This window comes from Podarcis pityusensis, assembly GCF_964106645.2.
Source record: "Podarcis pityusensis genome assembly, chromosome: 4".
NCBI classification, from domain to species: domain Eukaryota; kingdom Metazoa; phylum Chordata; class Lepidosauria; order Squamata; family Lacertidae; genus Podarcis; species Podarcis pityusensis.
Window position 1 is genome coordinate 96,552,245 of NC_138027.1, and position 14,545 is coordinate 96,566,789.

The 14,545-nt window shown below is 42.6% G+C and overlaps 1 long non-coding RNA gene across 4 annotated transcripts in view; it reads left to right on the forward strand.

Annotated features, from left to right (window-relative positions):
- The first annotated feature begins 418 nt into the window (after positions 1-418).
- LOC308475925 overlaps positions 419-14,545 on the forward strand; it is a 120,075-nt gene continuing 105,948 nt past the window's right edge. For all 4 annotated transcript variants that reach the window (XR_013985541.1, XR_013985542.1, XR_013985543.1 and 1 more), the window contains exons 1-2: positions 419-682; positions 10,534-10,630. This is a non-coding gene — a long non-coding RNA (uncharacterized lncRNA). The remainder of the gene's footprint in view (positions 683-10,533; positions 10,631-14,545) is intronic.

Here is a 14,545-nt window from a genome sequence, read left to right on the forward strand (position 1 = left end):
TTCAGAGGAAGATGCTCCTTGAAGTATTTAGGTCCCAAGTTGTTTAGGGCTTTTTAAGTAATCACGAGAAGGGGCATACCTAGAGGTTAGCCAGGTGGGCCTCTGCCAAGGGTGCAGGTCCACGAGGGCACAAAAACCATGCCTCTCTGAAGTGTAGGTGGGCTCAGGCATGACCCAAGACCAGATTTCAGCTCAAAAAGGATTTATTGTAACATCAAGAAGGATGGCAAACAGAGGCACTCTGCCCAGACAACACACCTCCCCGCCTGTGATAGGTCGCCTTATGCTGTGACTGGCGAATCACAATGCTGGCCCTATCGCAGCAGGGATTGGCTGCCTGCCATCTACCAGCAAATGTCATTGGAGGGTTTTAGAATCCTGTCTTTTGTGATGTGGGTGAAGCTCCTGAGCTCCAGGTAGCAGCAATGGCTAGGCTTGCAGTCTCCACTCTGGCTCACAGGAGCTAGGAACCCACCCATTTGTGGCCATCCCCAGGCTGCTCCTCCATTGCTCTGGGTGGCTAGATGAAGCCCCGGGCACTTTGGTGGAGGAATCTGGCCCCTGGCATGGGCCGTTGCGGCAGCCCTGCAGGGCTTACCTCTCCAGTTTGGCTGCTGGTGTTATTAGAAGTCTGACCGGAGCGCCCAGCATGACTCAGAGGGAAGAAAGGCGGAGAGATCAGGTGAGAGTTGCAGCAGGAGGAAAAAGGGAGGGAGGCAGAGAAGTAGAAGGAAAGGGGCAGAGCAGACTCAGTCCCCACGGGCACAGAGGAAATTGCTGGAGGAGCACAGAAAAGCAAACTTTCTGCATTTCTGGTCCCTGGTCTTTCCCAGTTTTGGAGGTACCGATACATCAGTGCCAGATTTACGTATAAGCTAAACAAGCTATATATTGGGCCCCACACTCTTTGGGCGTTCAAAAAAAATTAAAGAAAAAAACCACTGGATGTACATTTCCAAAATACAAGATAAAAAAACAAATAAAATAAAACCAGTGTTTTGTGTTGTGTAGGCCCCTATGATGTAAATAATGGGCCCCGCCTGCTAGCCAGCTATCCAAAATATCACTGGTTTGCTCCTTTCTATGTATAGGGTGCCTACATTCTGCATGGACTGGTTATTTTGTTATGTGCAAATGGCTTTAGATACCTATTAGGGCCATAAATTACCATATAGCATATATGAAACACAAAAAACAGCAACCTTTTGTTGTTGACAAAGGACAGCTGGACATGTAAAGGGCCCCATTGCTTTCAGTAGCTTAGGGCCTCGTCAAACCTAAATCCGGCCCTGGTGCCGGTACAGCTGTTTGACAAGGGTGCAAGGGAACCTAGGTGCACCTCTGACAAGCACCTTGAATTTGACCCAGTAGCATATCGCCAGGCAGTGCAATGCCTTCATGACCTCTGTGAAATGATGTTGACAAGCTGCTAAGCTCAACATGCACAAGCCGCAGCATGCGATCCATTTTTGAAGGCAGCCCCGTAAAGATCCCTTTACAGTAGTCCAACCAAGTGTTGTTTGAGGTTGCAGAAATACAAACTTGAGGAAGCATAATGTCACCGTTGTGACATAACATTTATTCCCTGTGACAATAATGGGAATCCTACAGAGAGTGTTTTTATTTTTGTGTAAAATGGAGACGTCTGAATTGTTAATCTGCATTAGACAATTGGTAACTTGAAAGGGCCTTCATTCGGCATTTTGTGGTCTTTCTAAAACGCCAAACAAAACATTGGAGCCCAAGTGGAAGTAAACAAAATCATATGCAGCACAATTGATCCAATACGGAGCATCTTTAAATTCCACTGTGCAAGAAATGCTTGCCATTCGCTGGATCTTGCCCATGTTTATTGCAGTTCATCATGATTCTATTTAAATTTGGAAATTAAATAAAAAACACCACAGTGAAACACTAGAAGAAAATTTTCTCTTCATTCCCTTCTTCGCCGTTCTGCCTCCTTCTCTTCCAAGGAAACAAGATTAATGGCATTTTTACTGGAATCGGTCTATTACAAGATGATTACATTTAGATTAAGGAATGGTAGATTTATAGAGAACTCAAATATATTGAAGATGGTGAGCTCATTTAAAGGGCTGGGAAGAATTTATGGGTTGTAAATACAGATGCTTTTTATATATATAAAGAATGCTTGTAGTTTGTCAGTAAATGCGAATACAATCACTGTTCTAAGCTAAGTTTTTCTTCAAATGATCAGGTCTCTTATTCCACATTTGGTTGGGATTGGCGGTGTGCCCCTTCCAATCCACTTTGTCACTTGTTATGGGACAACCTTTTTCATTGTATGCCTTTACAACGTGGGTGTAAAGTCGGGGTGTTCCTGGGCTAAAACTTCCATCACCCCTGACCGTCGACCATGGTGCGGAGAGGAATGGGGCGCTGATGGGAGTTGCAGTCCAAGAATACCGGAGGGTCACAGGTCAGCTACCACTGTTTTATAGAACCGGATAGTTTCTCTTGCTGCTTGCTTTGGTAGTTGAAGCAACCCTTTTGCTGCATTAAGACTGGAAGCACAGATCACTCCCACACTGTAAAAATAATAATAAAGAATGAATACTGGTTCCTGGTGTGGACAAGGCCTGCTGACATCAGCAAGGGCAATGATGTCGTGCACTTGCATGTTGTGGACGGAGACCCTTCCTTCCTCCACCACCACCTCCCTTCTAGATTACCAGGCAGTGGATCCCAACAGTTCTGCTGAGCTAAGTGCATCTCTCAGCCATGCCCCATCTGAGGAGTGCAGTGAGGAGTGAGGAGTGCATCCTACATAGCATGAGGTGGTACCCGAGGAACCCTTGGTTGCAAGTTGTTTCTGTGGTAAAGAGCAACAACTATTCACAAAATGAGCAGAGTTTTGTGGCACCTTAAACGTATAGGACATGGGTTTTTGTGGGAATGTTAAGGGAGGCAGGAAAAGATATATTTTTTATTAATATCCTTCCTAACTTGCGCTAGCAAGTTCTGTAACTTAGCAGAGTTTTACATTCCCCTTTTAAAGGCACAGTAGATATAGCTGGTTGCAGGCTTGTTTAAGCCTCTTAATATTAGATTCCTGGTAAGTTCCCTTATACCCTCCTTAAAAGAATAAACACGCCACAATCTTGTGTAAATATATAAAAGAAGTTTACTCACATTATTAGTTCACAGTTGGATCCCTGAAGGCAGACTTAATTACAAAGTATATACATGTGGATCTATCCCATATGGAGATAATCCCAGTGTCCACTGTTGGCTGAGAGCCAACAGAGCAATTCTAGCTAAAAGCTGGTCCAACGAGGGAGGAAATCAAAAAGAGAGAGATGGCTGCGTGCCTTGTCCTTTTTGTTACCTGGACAGGTAAGGCCATGCCCACCTCTAGTCACATGCAAGGAAGGATGCTCCAGCCCAGGAGGAAACAGGAAGTTTCGACTGGCTGGACCAACATCCCCTTGCATGTCCACTCTAGGAAAACAAGGAATGTTGTACTTGACTGCTCCCAGTGGATTACATCCCACAGTTTTCTCAGTAGTGACGCCACAACTCTGGAACCGCAAAAAGGGAGACCATTATCAGTAGATATGGATATTTATGGATATTAGATATGGATATGGATAGTAGATATGGATATTTAAATCCACAACCTAGGCATGCAACTCACTGGGCATTAGGTCTCTCTCTTGCTTTCTCCATGAGACCAAGCTTAGGAACTTGCCAAAATATGAAAACATGGTTATGAAGTGGACTCTAACTTATAATAAATTTGTTATTCTTTAAGGTGCCACAATACCCTGTTGCTTTATTCTGTATTACTATTGATTTTATCAGTCACCATCCAATACAAACCAATATTCCAGGTGAAGCAATAATACGATTTAAAACTAAGGCTGCAATCCTATGCCCATTTACCTAAAACTAAGCCTTATTGAAGTAATGGGACTTACTTTTGAGTAGACGTGCACAGGATTGCACTGTAAGAGTTTAAAATACTAAAGAGATTGCAGAGGCAACCCTCCATCCAGCTAGCAATATGCATAGCAGGAGTAGCCCTTAGCTGAATCAGAATAAAAATATTTTGCTTCTTTGTATTTGACATTATGAAGCTATCCTCCATCATTTTCTTCAAGCATCTGCAGCTGCGCTCCCTAGATATATTTATCCATTTGAGTTCACCTTGAGCTTATCATATGCACATCACCATAAAATGATTGGGTTCAGTTAACAAGATGCTTTCTTGGGTATTAATAAAACAAAATGAAGGACTAGAAATCTAAATCATCTTGGCCCAGAATCTCATGCCCTGGTGCCCAAAGACCTTACGCTGATCCTCATCATTCCTGGATATAATAATCACAAACAGCAGCACCATATAAAGATATAATTGAATGAGTTGTTAATGTGTGGGATGTGGAAAGCCCTGTGAGGAAAATTATGAGGTTGCTTTTGCTCTGTGACTCTTAGGAGCATTTCACAAATAAAAAGATCAAATCCATTTAAAATAAAATAAAAAATTAAAATCGAGGCCATCACAGAAGGATTCTGTAGTCTGAGAAATACAGGTAGATTTCAAGGCAAATGTCAAACAGTAAAGCCCATGGAACAGATGTCACTTTTTTAAGTTAAATTTCTTAAACTTTCATTTGAAAACAACATAGTTTCATTGTACTGAGTAGAAGGACTGAAGAACATAAGTTAACTGTCTGCTATAATTATTATATGTACCTGTCTCCTACTGAATATATCTATATATCTTTATCTATGCTGATGACACTCTTCTTCAATTTTAAAAAATGTACCTTTCTATATCAAGTATGAAGCATAAATACATCTCATATGAAATATATCTGTATCTAAGCTGATGATACTTTTATTCAACTATGAAGCATTAATCACTTAGCACAGTAAAAATAACTTTAAAAGTTTATTTGCTCATACTAATCACTGGTACAATTCTTTTTAAAATTGTAAGATCATCAAAATAAAAGTGAGCTTTGTTAAAGTTCCAGTAATATGAAATCTCTAAAAATAATCCAGATCTATGTGTACTTTATCCAGTTCTATATATGCCAATTGTAGACTGCCAATTTTTTTTTCCAGATTTATTATTATTATTTATATATATATATAATATAAATATTATATTTATACAGATGGGCACATCTGGCTAGTTTTGCCCAGCCACAACTGTGAAAGGATGGAGAGTTATTTTTTACACTAAGCCAGAACAGGAAAAATTAGAAATCGTGTATATTTCACATCAACAAATCAAGCATATGCAAACTGGATGCCACTGACATGTCTTTTAGTTAAACATTTCTGTTTATACATTTTATGGCTTAGGGCCCTTGTATCTACGGGACCGCCTCTCCTGGTATGTCCTGCAGAGGACCTTAAGGTCCATCAATAACCATAGTTTAGAGGTCCTGGGCCATAAGGAAGTCAGACTATCCTCCACCAGGGACAGGGCCTTCTCAGTGATGGCTCCGACCTGGTGGAATGCTCTGTCCCATGAGACTAGGGCCCTGCAGGACTTGATCTCCTTCTGTAGGGCCTGTAAGACAGAGCTATTCCGCCTGGCCTTCAATCTGAATTAGCCTGATCCTCTATTCCCTTTCCCCCTTTCCTCTTCTACGAAGAAACCCTTTCTGGGACCACACATTTAAATTCTTCCCTGGCCTCCTTGCTGGCCCTAGTAGGACCAATTCAGTCAGCTAGCCCTGGGGATTATCTAATTGATTTTTGAATTTTATTGTTATTCATGTTTTTATTCTGTATTTTATGCTGCTTTTATAATTAAGTGTTTTAAAGTGTTTTAAATTTGTTGTTAGCCACACTGAGCCCGGTTTTTGAACCAGGAAAGGAGGGGGGGGAATAAATTATTATTATTATTATTATTATTATTATTATTATTATTATATTTTTGCATATCTCACCTTGAGAACATCTGATGAGAAAGCAACTGAGATTTGGTTTATATATATATAAATAACAAACAAATAAATAAATAAATATTAAAAGATAGGCTAGAATATGGCCTCAGATTGGGGTAGAGCCCTTGAGATGCTGTTCAACTCTGAGCATCCTCAGCCTGAAGGGCCAATAATGGATGATAGGAAATTAGTCCAACATTATCTGTAGGAAACCACAGTGGCAATGCTTCCCTCAGATCATACAGGATTATAATCTGAAAATGCTATTAGTATAAATTGAAATGAAAAGTTGGGAGTCTGCTCATTTTTTGTAATGTATATGTTGCTTTTACCGAAATTGCAGAGCTATATTAATTCATTCCAATTGGAAAATAACTCCGGATAGGTATGGATTTGAGCAGAGACAGATTATGAATTACCAAATCGTTATTTCTTCCTTTCTTTCGGCTGCCACCACAAATGACAGCGGCAGCCATGCTGGTAGCCTGACAACCATTTTGCATCCATTCTGTGGCATTGTCGGGGGGGGGGGGGTTGCTGCCAAACAAACAAAAATGGTTTAAAATATTCAGGGGGAGAAATCTATGCACTAGACTTCTACCCCCTGAGGAGTTTGAAAAATAAAAATCTCAGAAATTTTCTCAGGGGGAAAAAACAAAAACTGTTTTACAGCTAATCTGTAATTCCATTGCCTGAGCCTAATCTCCAATGAGAACTAAGCCTGGTCTACTTCTGCTTTCTTGTCTTAGCAGCCAGCTGAGCTACTTGGTCTCATCAGCTTGAAGTGGACCTTTATTGATCACCAGAAAAATAGAATATCTATGAAGAGGGAGGACTTTGAAGTCCTGAAATGTAGTCCAATCCATTTAACTGAGAGGCACTTAGACCTGCTTCATAAGAAACCTTTCTGCACTCGGATACATAATGTGGGAGGTGTCAGTGACGCAAAGTGCACATCCATGCATTTTTCAGTGCTCTCCTTTGTAAAATGCACATCTTCTTGACCCACTTGCAGGCCCAGGCTGTGCGCACACACACACACACACACACACAACCGGCTCAGATGCGCTACCAAAACATGACACCACACCACTGAATGGGATCAAATCAGGCTGCAACTTTTATTGACTACAGATGAAGAAGTTTGGCCTAGGCCAGGCTTCCTCAGCCTCGGCCCTCCAGATGTTTTTGGCCTACAACTCCCATGATCCCTAGCTAGCAGGACCCAGTGGTCAGGTATGCTGGGAATTGTAGTCCCAAACATCTGGAGGGCCGGGGTTGAGGTAGCCTGGCATAGGCAATAGGTAACTGTTATGTACTGAAATATACTTGGAGTCGAGAGTGGATTTCATGCTCTTTATTCAGCTCATAGTGGTGAGGAGGAATGGAAGTTCCCCCAAAGCATCTGCTTTATATACATTATTTACACAGTGGGCTGCACGTGATTGGCTAATTCCGGGATTCTCCTGTAGGCCAATCAGGTTGTGGATTCACTTCCTTCTGGAGCTGGATTGGGTGGCTCCTGCGGACCAATCATACTGCTTCATTGTTCTAGGATCAATCAGACTGCTGCATTCTGAATCCTATTGTTCTAGGACCAATCAGACTGCTGCATTTTGGATCCTATTGTTCTAGGACCAATCAGACTGCTGCATTTTGGATCCTATTCAACTCAGTACATAACACCCCTCCCCTCCAAGTTCCAGTCCTGACCGGGAGGTCGCGCATTCATAGTCCTCAAGGTACGCAGACCACCTACGTGTGCGTTGCAGCCTGGGATGTTCCCTGGTCCGGGGTTCGGGTTCTGGCTCAAATAGGATATTGAATAGGATATTGACTAGGATCCAAATTGCAGCAGTCTGATTGGTCCTACAACAATAGGATTCAGAAGGCAGCAGTCTGATTGGTCCGCAGGAGCCATCTAATCCAACTCCAGGTGGAAGTGAATCCCCAACCTGATTGGCCTACAGGAGAATCCCGGAACTAGCCAATCACGTGGGTCCCATTGTGTAAATAATGTATATAAAGCAGACATTTCGGGGGAACTTCCATTCCTCACTATTATGAGCTGAATAAAGAGCATGAAATCCACACTCGACTCCGAGTATATTTCAGTAACCATTTATTTCCGGCCCACCTGCTGGAAATGACATCAGGGTCAAACCAGCAGTGGGGATTCCTATGGCTTACATCAAATAGGGGGATCCCTGCGAGGATTGTTGCCTTTAAGTCACAACTGGACCTAATGGTCAGGGGTCCCTTTACCTTTACCTTATACCCAATAGCACTAGCCCAGCTAATATAAAAGAGTAGTGGTAAAGGTAAAGGGACCCCTAACCATTAGGTCCAGTCGTGGCCGACTCTGGGGTTGCGGCGCTCATCTCGCTTTATTGGCCGAGGGAGCCGGCGTACAGCTTCCGGGTCATGTGGCCAGCACGACTAAGCCGCTTTTGGCGAACCAGAGCAGCGCACGGAAATGCTGTTTACCTTCCCGCCGCAGCAGTACCTATTTATCTACTTGCACTTTGTGTTTTCGAACTGCTAGGTTGGCAGGAGCAGGGACCTAAGCAACGGGAGCTCACTCCATCGCGGGGATTCGAACCGCCCACCTTCTGATCGGCAAGTCCTAGGCTCTGTGGTTTAACCCACAGCACCACCCACTTCCCAATATAAAAGAGTATTAGTAGATAAGAATAATTACTCTGTAGAGGTTGTTCATCTGGATGTGAATAGCAAGAGCAGAACCAACATTCTGGCTTTTCTTAAGTGGAAAACCGCACAGTAAACACAGAAAACATGTGCAGAGTGGGTCTCCACCACTCTCACTGCATCTGAGGAGTGCTGTTGAAATGCGCACAATGTCAATGCGTTTTGGATTACTCGCCTGTCTCCCCAAACTGGCTGCCTGCATCTTTAATGCGGAATGGATGCCCATCTACGTCAAAATTGATGTTTCTCTCCAGGATGAACAAGGAATGAGATACCAATCCTCTGTGAGTGGGTTCATTCCTTAACCTTTACTCAGAAACATGCCCATCACTGTAAACATTTCAAGATGAGAAATAAGAGTGTTGCTAGCTAACCTTAGCAGAATGTTGAATTACTGGGATGCATTTAGATGGTTCCTCGGGGTTTCGCTGACTTTCCCATCCATTTTTGTTAGATATCATGATCTCGGGGTGTCTAAACCTGAACAACCAGCAAGGAACTGGCAGCATTTACAAAATGGTTATGATGTGTGCACATTCAGCCCAATCTGAAATAAGTTAACTCAGAATAGCAGCCGTTCTTTGCTGTTATAGCTGACTTTCTTTTAGGGTAAGAAAATAAAGCAGAGAGAAAGACAAATTCCTTACCAAATCTTGACACCTTGATTGCAAATGGAAAATTAGCCATTTCCCACCCCCGGCATTTTAACATTTTGAAAGGTTTTTCTTGGCAAAGCTTGTTGCCAACACAACAGGAGATATGAAGGGGAAATATTAACTGACCTTGATAACCAAACACCTTGGGGTGGGGGGGATTGACTGACCATTCAAGTGTATAAAACTGTACTGTACAAGACAAGAGAAGAAAGCTAGTAAGACAGAAAAAGGCTGCAAAAGGAACTATTTGGAAAACATATTTTCTAAAGTAAGGTATTGTTTATGAGTGAGGTTTGGTATGTAGCTATGTAGAGATTTGGTAATTTGGAGGGTGGGAGAAATCTGCCCCGTTAACATTCATAGATATCACCTTGGCAAAGATGATTTCCTGGAGAATTAATGGCTGAGTGGTACTAATGGCCCTGCGCAATGCCTCAGGCCACCAACTCCCAGCCAGCATTTAATCTGCAGGAAATGCATTGTGCTTTGACTGCAGCTCAGAATTAGCATTCAGCCTGTTATTCTGGAATCTCTCTCTCTCTCTCTCTCTCTCTCTCTCTCTCTCTCTCTGGATAAAAGGACCTAGAATTCAGAGTCACACCCCCAACACTCTCACCCATAATTTTGCAATCAGACTCAAAAGAGCAATGAAAATGCACATTCTATGATCCGAATGAATGATTTCAATTACAGACATGTGTATGCTTGTTTACATTGCTTTTTTCCCCTTCAAATTACCAAATAGCAGGCAGTTTTATGGGTGAAATAGAGAATATGGAGTGTGGGGGGGATATAGAATATGAAAGTGTATGAGAGCAACACCCCACAAGTACTATATAAAAAGGAAAGTAATCTAGAGTAGATGTTACAGTCTACTGATCATTGGGAGCACCACTTAGAATGCAGTCCCCCCGGTGTTGATGGGGGGAGATTAGGATGCTGTGCAGACCCCCTCTCTTGTCCGCCTCTGCTGGCAGAGAGATGTGCCACCGATGCAGGACCAACGTTTGGTGGCCCCAAGCTGCAGCCTGACAGTGTCAAAAAGTGTGCCAACAGTAAATCACACTGTTCAAAGTTGGAGTTAACTCTTTATTAGCAAAAACATGATCTTCACAGATTTGGCAGAGTGTCATGCCTAAAGAGCACAGTAGTTCATCCACAGCAGGTCTTACCCCATCAATCAGTTGCGGAGACTGAAAGTCTCTGCCTCCTCACAGGTGTCTAATTCCCCTCCTCTCCAGGGCTTTCCTCAAGCAATCAGAGACAGTTCCACCCATTTCAGCCCTCTTCTGGTTCAGGAAGACAAGAGGAGCTTGTTTGCTGTGACTCCTGGAAACTGTGAGTAAACGATTCACTTGTTTGCAAAGCCAGTGTGGTGTAGTGGTTAAGAGCGGCAGTCTCGTAATCTGGTGAACCGGGTTCGCGTCTCTGCTCCCCCACATGCAGCTGCTGGGTGACCTTGGGCTAGTCACACTTCTCTGAAGTCTCTCAGCCCCACTCACCTCACAGAGTGTTTGTTGTGGGGGAGGAAGGGAAAGGAGATTGTTAGCCGCTTTGAGACTCCTTCGGATATCAAATCCAAACTCCTCCTCCTCCTCTTCTTCGTGTCTATGATTTATTCTATACTAAGTATTTTTGCAGGAAACATTCGTTTAAATTTAGATGAGGGCACATGTAAATCTAACCAAGTTTTAATGTGCTTGGAGCAGTCACCATTGTGCTTAACTCTGTTACTGGAGGGTAGGAATCTCTCTTCCAACCTCTCTCTCCAACAATAGCAGCATCAGGAACAATTCTCAACAAGAGAAGTTGCTGAATTATAACTCGTTACCAAACTAAAAACTGTGGAGAGACCTGGTCTGAATAGAGATATTGAATTCATGTCCCATTATACATGCTAAAGCTAATTTTGGTCATCTATCCATGCGCTGCTCTGATTCGCCAGAAGCGGCTTAGTCATGCTGGCCGCATGACCCGGAAGCTGTCTGTGGACAAACGCCAGCTCCCTCGGCCTATAGAGTGAGATGAGCGCGCAACCCCAGAGTCGACCATGACTGGACCTAACAGTCAGGGGTACCTTTACCTTTTTATCCCTTTAAAAATCCTTTGCCCTTCCCTGTGGAACCAACTGCCATCATTAACAGTCATCAACACTTATAAGGTTGTAGCGACTTCTCCTTCAGAGTATCTGAAGAAATGTGTATACACTCAAAAGCTCATACCTGGTAAGCTTATACTTAGTTGGCCTTTAAGGTGCTACTGGAACATCTTTCAATAAATTTTAAAAAAATATCTTTCATCATTGTTATTTATTATGACAGACCAACATGGCTACCAAACTGAATCTGTACTTCTCAACAGGGAAATGGTGCAAGGAGGAAAAGGGTTAAGCACTCCTCCACACCCCTGTCTCATAATCTCAATCTGGATTAGGGTCCCTGTGGGATTGATTTGTGAAAGAGGCAGTAGTTGCAAGTCTGTGGTTTTCAAAGCATGTGTTTAATGTGTATATTAACTATGACTGAGAAAAAATAAGGTGAATTTTGTCTTATTGCTGACAGCTGTTGTGGTTTTAGCACTCTAAATCGTCAATTTAACCTCTAAGAACGACCATCAGTGCCACTTTTAAACAGTTGCCTCTGTGATTTCTAAGGGGAAACCTTGTCTGCACTTACCAATTAATGTATGATCTGCCTTAGATTTGGCCAACCCCTCTTTCTTAATTAAGTTTACATTGAAAATATGTTTTCTATTGTCAACTGACCTTTTAAATGCTAATGGCAAATGTAACCTCTGAAGTGTTATTGCAATCTTACGACTGCACTATTAATGCCATCTTTGTGTTGTCAGATTTACGTTGATACCGTGAGATAACTTTCTCTTGATTCATGAAAACCTAAGTTTCATTTATCAGAGTTTTATCTGATGCTTTGGTAATTGTGATACAAGTTACCATGATTCTTGCAAACAGCCAGTTTACAATTTATTCTCAATCAATAGAATAACTTGCATGCTTCTGGTATTCTGTGAAATTGGTTCACCTTCACAAATGGACATGAGAGAAAGGGGCTTGGCATCAGTGCCCCCTGGACAGTATGGTCTATTCTACCAAGTGAAAGCACTCAAGGGAGCAATCCTATGGCAAGTGGGGATTAGACTGGATCCTAAACTCATTCAGCTTGGTCATGTGACCTGGCAAACTGGCATAGAATATTTTTAAATGCTTCTTTCCCTTCTGCTAGGATAAAATATGTACTCTACTGGTGTCATCGTAGTGTTGTAAGCCGAAAATGGCTTATCTTCTGAGTTTATGCCAATAAAACTCAGAGACAAGAGGAGTTAGGAGTCCATTGTTGTTTATTGCAAAGCAATAGGTTACAGTCAAATCTTTTCGCCAAACTGCAACCTGCCCACGGGTCAGGGCGGTGGTATTTATAACATTTCAAACAAAGGATTTGAATTTTCACCAATCATGTACATCATTACCTCATTTCATGTTTAATACACATGCGCAATAAGCGTTGCAAACTAAACTTTGATTCTCACTGTGATCAAACTAACATTGCGTTAGTGTGCATGTTGGGAACCTGTGCTAAGTGTAGCCCTTTGCACCATGTATCAACTTACGTTCTAGCTTATGAGCTGTATCTTCTTGATTTACGTCTTAGCTGTCCTTCTGTCCCAGTGGGGGACGGCATCTCGCAAAATCATCAGTTTCTTAAAGCAACAGGTTACCATAACGTCTCTATTAGGGGCACATTGAAGTATTTATAGGGGTTCACATTATCACATTCATTGTGGCTCTTTGGGCCACTACCACATTAGGAAGAGTTGAGACATCAGTGTAGCTATTTATTTATTTTTAACCAATAAGTGTACACAGTAGGGATGGAGAATGTATGGTCTGCCCAGTTGGGCCCTCTAGTGACACAATCTGGGGTGGCACCACAGCCACCAATGAATCTTTGCACTTGACATGGGAGCCTGGCATTAGCGACACTAAACACTGGGCGCTGTGGAAAATACAACATTGGTCCTGTCCTAGGGACATTGGCATCACCAGGCAAGCCCATCTGGAAGGAGGGTCCGAATCTTTCATATATTTCCCACAATATTCAATGCCCTGCAAAGCCAGGAGTTTCAAGTGGGATTAGTGGCAGTGCCAGGGAGGTGATGGTGGCGACCCAACCCAGGCCTGGTCAGGGGACAGGCGGAACCAGTGGGGCTCTTTCCTAGCAGTATGTTGAGCCTGCTCAAGCCTTTTGCTGGTCATGGCAATCTCAAAAGTCGCACAACTCTCCCCCCAACACACACACACACACACCAAAATCTGGAAGTGGGAAGATTTAAATTTTTGTCTATGGGAACAGAATCACCTAGAGCTTGAGCCAACCCGTGTTGTTCTGGAGTTTGGCAACATTTTTAAGAAATGGAACTTGGTTCTGAGGGAATGCAGTGCACCTGTCTCTGAGGAAGAATAATCCTTAAATTGAGCTGGTTCATAGAATCATAGAATTTTAGAGTTGGGAGGGACCCAAGGATCATCTAGTCCAACCCCCTGCGATGCAGGAATTGAAGCTAAAGCATCCATGACAGATGGTCACCCATCCTCTGCTTACAAACCTCCAAGGAAGGAGAGTCCACCATCTCTTGTGGGAGTCTCTTCCACTGTCAAACAGCTCTTACTGTCAGAAAGTTTTTCCGTATGTTTAGTTGGAATCTCCTTTCTTGTAACATGAAGCCATTGGTTCCAATCCTACTCTCCACAGGAGGAGAAAACAAGCATGTTCCTTCTGAAAGAAAGAGGGGGGGGGACTCACTTTGTATGATTCACAAACACAGAACAGAGCAAAGCTCTCATTCACAGTGCAGTTAAACGAGGCTGTGGAAGCCTAGGTTATTTCCTACAATTTTTAATGTGAATAAGTTTCACTATCATTTTCTGTAATGCAACATCTGTTTTTCCCTATTACATTTTTATGTGACATTTGTGGGAGCTACATGGCTTAATAAGATAAATGGCTTATTTTCTAAGTGCTTGAACTCAAACAAGAGCACACTCAGAAATATCTCAAAGAAGAAAGCTCTCCATTTCCCTGGAGATTATTATTGTATGATTATGGCAGATACATTCCAATGAATCTTACAATTGATGTTGATCTTATCGCATGCTGGGTGTAATCAAGATAGCAATTTCTGTCCTTGGCTTAGAGAGCTTGGGCCACAGAAACATAACCGGGGGGAAATCAGGAA